This window comes from Sceloporus occidentalis, unplaced genomic scaffold (assembly GCF_023333645.1).
Source record: "Sceloporus occidentalis isolate IW3139 unplaced genomic scaffold, rSceOcc1.0.p SCAF_1, whole genome shotgun sequence".
Classification (NCBI taxonomy): domain Eukaryota; kingdom Metazoa; phylum Chordata; class Lepidosauria; order Squamata; family Phrynosomatidae; genus Sceloporus; species Sceloporus occidentalis.
The window spans coordinates 320,368,163-320,373,076 of NW_028316981.1; positions in this window are offsets into that span (position 1 = coordinate 320,368,163).

A 4,914-nucleotide genomic window follows, 5' to 3' on the forward strand; every position below is an offset into this window, starting at 1 on the left:
CAGAGAATAGGCTGAAGACCCTGACAAACTCTCCAAGCCTTCTCACTCTTGCTTCCACAGAAGTCTTCCCACTTCTTCAGGATCCAGCTGGCTCTTGTATCTTCACCCAAGACACCAGACAACTCAGTAGTCTTATATCAAAGATCTACTTTATTCTACTATATACAGCTCCAAAACTATCCAACACAACTCCAATACAACAATACTCCTCACTACTACTATCCACTGCTACTACCCACAAAATACATTAGGATTCATAGCCATTATTATAGTCATTGCAAGATACCACCCACTGTTGTCTGTTTCCACCCAGTGGGCGTGTACATCCACTCTCATTGGTTCTCTTGGTTCAACCCACAATTAATGATTTCATCATCTCAGCCTTGACCACTTAACAATTTTCAGGTGTGTTCAATTATCCACTTTGCATTTCTGTCCTTGGCATTCAGGACTTGTTAATTGTATTACCTTTTACACCTGTGTGGCTCTTAATTGCTTCTGCTGAGTCACCCTGACTCTCACGTACAAGTTTTATTTCATTCACTGTATGTCCCATGTTGCTTTTTCCTTAACACATCTATGGGGAATGTCTGGCCATAGGGAATCATTGGGGAATCTTGAGTTTGTCAGTACCGAGGAAGTGGACAAGATCCTTCGAAGCATTAGGAAGATGACATGCTCTCTTAATCCCTGTCCCTCATGGCTGGCGGCTCGGGGGGGGGATGCGGTGCTAACTATGTTGCACCGCATAATTAATACATCTCTAAGAGAGGGACAATTTCCATCAAAATTAAAATTAGCTGTGGTCAAACCCCTGCTAAAAAAGCCCTCTCTAGACCCCCTGATTCATGACAACTACCGGCCTATATCGCTGCTGCCATTTTTGGGTAAGGTGATCGAGAGAGCGGTGGCCTTCCAGCTTCAATCGATCTTGGATGAAACGGATTTTCTGGACTCATTTCAAACCGGCTTCCAGTTGGGCTATGGAGTTGAGACTGCCATGGTCGCCTTGGTCGATGATCTCCATCTGGGCATGGACAGGGGTAGCGTGTCCCTGTTGGTGCTCTTGGACATCTCAGCGGCCTTCGATACCATTGACCATGGTATCCTTTCAGAACGCCTGAGGGAGTTGGGAATCGGGGGCACTGCGCTCCAGTGGTTCCGATCCTACCTCTCGGGTAGATTCCAGATGGTGCAGCTGGGGGACTGTCGCTCCGATAAGAGGGCCCTCACATCAGGTACACAATCCTGTGTACACAATCAGGGAGTGATTTTGTCCCCCATGCTATTCAACATTTACATGAAGCTGCTGGGAGAGATCATCCGCAGACACGGGGTGCGGTGTTATCAGTACGCTGATGACACCCAAATATCTTTCTCTGTGTCTCCGATTGATGCAGTGACTAGGGATGGCATCTCTCCTCTAAATGCCTGCTTGGAGTTGGTAATGGGCTGGATGAGGGAAAACAAACTCAGTTTGAATCCAGAGAAAACGGAAGTACTGGCAATAGGTTCCCCGGATCTGGGTGGTGAGATTTGCCATCCTGTCCTGAACGGGGTCACACTCCCCTTGAAGGACTCGGTCTGCAGCTTGGGAGTGCTCTTGGACTCTTCGCTCCAGTTGTCATCTCAGGTGGATGCAGTCATCAGGAGCGCTTGTTATCAGCTTCGGCTGATATGCCAGCTGCGTCTCTACCTGGACCGGGGGGACCTTGAAACTGTAGTACATGCTCTGGTAACCTCTCAGTTGGATTTCTGTAAAGCACTCTACTTGGGGCAACCCTTGTACCAAACCCGGAAGCTACAGTTGGTGCAGAATATGGCAGCGAGATTGGTCGCTGGTTGTTCCAGATCTGACCATATAACTCCCATCTTGAAAGATCTTCATTGGCTGCCTATTTGCTTCCGAGCTCAATACAAGGTGTTGGTAATGACCTCTAAAGCCCTAAATGGCTTGGGCCCAGGGTACTTGGAGGACCGCCTCTCCCCATATAATCTGCCCCGCACACTCTGGTCAATAGGGATGAAATAGTTGGAGGTCCCAGCAACACACTATGTGAGGACCTCACAGAGGGCATTTTCTGTCATGGCCCCAAAATCCTGGAATAGTCTCCCAGACAAGCTCCGCTCCACCACATCTTTAGGTCTTTTTAAAAAGAACTTGAAGACATATTTCTTTTCCCAAGCCTTCCCACCATGAAAAATCATTCTTTCCCTTACCCCTTTTCATTGATGACCCTGGATTGTATATATTGACTTCCCTCTTTTCTCTGGCCCTTTGCTGTTAGTGTTGTATTGTTTTTAATACTGTTTGTAACTGATTTTATTGGAATGTTTTTATATGCTGTTGTTCACCGCTTTGATCAGGTTTTGGAAAAGCGGGATACAAATAAACTATATTATTATATTATTAATATTGGCCCATAGGGAATCATTGGGGAATACTTGCCCATAAGGTAATAATGGGGAATAGGTTTTTGAGAAAGAAGGTGGTGAGATGTCAGGAATGAACTGTTTTAGAATATGGCCATAGAGCCCAGGAGAACCCACAAAAAATCAATGGATGCTGGCCATGAAAGCCTTCGACTTAAATCGCCTATGTTTCCTTTTCAAGAGGAAGACCTCCTCGGTCTCCCTGGTTTGGAGAAATCCGCAACATGAGAAGTGGCTTTGTAAATTTGGTTTACAAGCTCAGAGGGAGTCTCACCGTGTGGCCTTTCATTGCTGGCCATGGGACTGGATGGCCTCCCCCAGGAGACTGTGGCCGAGTCTGAAAGGAAGGAGAGAAAAAGAGTGTCTCCAGGGGTCAGCCAAGAGGTCAAGGGTCAGGCGGGTAGCTTTGGGGGAGACAAGGACTCCCTCTAGTTTTCCCAACCCAGCTGGGCCCCCTGATCCCCCCCCCAGGGGTCTCTCCCCCAAGCCCCCTGGCATCCTCTGCCCACCTGAGAAGGCCCACTGAATGGTGAGGCTGAAGGTGGGCTGCCCCGCTCCCCCTGGGTGCTAGAGACTGGTGAGGGCCAAGGCCTGGATGGGGTTCTGGGAGGTGGACGACACTATGGACCAGTATTCCCCAATGATTCTCTATGGGCAAATATCTCTCCATGATTCCCTATGGGCCAATATTCCCTAATCATTCCCTATGGGCCAGGATTCCCCAATGATTCCCTTTGGGCCAGTCTTCCCCAATGATTCCCTATGGGCCAGTATTCCCCAGTATTCCCTATGGACCCACAGCTGCTTTTGAAGCCCCACACCAACATCCAGACCCTTCTCTTTTAGGGAGAAAAAGGGGACTCCTGGGGCCACAACTGAGTGGGTGGGTGTATAGTTAGGCCATTGGGGAGGTGGGGGGGCAAAGAGGGTCCTTGGCCAGCTCCATCTCTCCTGGCAACTGGACCCTGGGAGGGGGTGGGAGTAGGGCTAGGCAGCCCCCCATCTTTGTCTTTCTCCTCTCCTGCAACCCCTTCCTCCTCCATTCGAGGGGTGGGCTCACTGGGGTAGGGCCCTCGGGCTTCACTGCTCCCTTTCTTTTCTCCCCATCGAGCAGGGAGGGGCTGGGAAGCCGCCTTCAACCCCAGGGCCCCCCTGGAATCATATTTTTTGGGGTGGGTTCCAAAAGTCCGTGTCTTGTGACGCTAGGGTTCTATGTATTCCTGCAGGGCAGAATAAAGGGGTTAGACTGGATCCGGGTCCTTGAGGTCTATTCCAACTCTAGGGTTCTATGTATTCCTGCATGGCAGACGAGGGTTGGACTAGGTGGCCCTTTTGGGGGTCATTTCCAACGCTAGGATTCTATGATGGAGCTGCTGTCGTGGCCACCTGAGCCACCTTCACTGGAAGTGGGGGGTCCTTGGGCTCACAGTCACCCCACCCTTAGTCCCTGGGGTCCCTATGAGGGGGAGTACATGGGGCTGGAATCAAAGACCACCCCAACCAGTTTCCTGTCCTCCTCCTGTACACATGTTCGTGTGAATGCAACTGGGAGACGAGGTCCTGCTTTCACAAGTGGAGCTGCCCCACGGTTTCCTTCCTGCCAAGTCCCGGGGCGGCACCCAGAGCCTGTATCCCCCAGAGCCGCCCTGGGACTTGGAGTGACGCCCAAGGCCTAGCCAGCTCTCCCTGCAAGGTTGGCTTCATTCCCAGCAAAACAAACCGAGGACTAGCTGGAGCCTGGCATTGGAGGGTGGGATGTGGGGCAGGTAAAGGGGGCGAGGTGACCGGGGCTGGAGGACTGCTAGGGGTCATCCCCTGGTATGACGAAGGGGGTCTGGGTCTCTCTGGTCAGAAGACCCTGGGACTGGCACCCCTCAAGTCCCCCCCAATGATTCCCTATGGGCCAGTCTTCCCCAAGGATTCCCTATGGGCAAATATTCCCCAAGGATTCCCCATGGGCAAATATTCCCCAAGGATTCCCCATGGGCAAATATTCCCCAAGGATTCCCCATGGGCCAGTCTTCCCCAAGGATTCCCCATGGGCCAGTCTTCCCCAAGGATTCCCCATGGGCCAGTCTTCCCCAAGGGCCAGTCTTCCCCAAGGATTCCCCATGGGCCAGTCTTCCCCAAGGATTCCCCATGGGCCAGTCTTCCCCAAGGATTCCCCATGGGCCAGTCTTCCCCAAGGATTCCCTATGGGCCAGTCTTCCCCAATGACTCCCTATGGGCCAGTCTTCCCCAATGACTCCCTATGGGCCAGTATCCCCCAATGACTCCCTATGGGCCAGTATCCCCCAATGATTCCCTATGGGCCAGTGTTTCCCAAAAGGAGAGGCTAGCCATGCTGGGAGTTGGGTGCTAACATGGGATAGCCCCATAGCCCCCTTGTAATGCCTCAAAGTACAGCAGTGAACAGACCCAACCCAAATAGACTGGAAAGCTGGGGCAAAACTTAACAAAATGAAATTCAACAGAGAAATG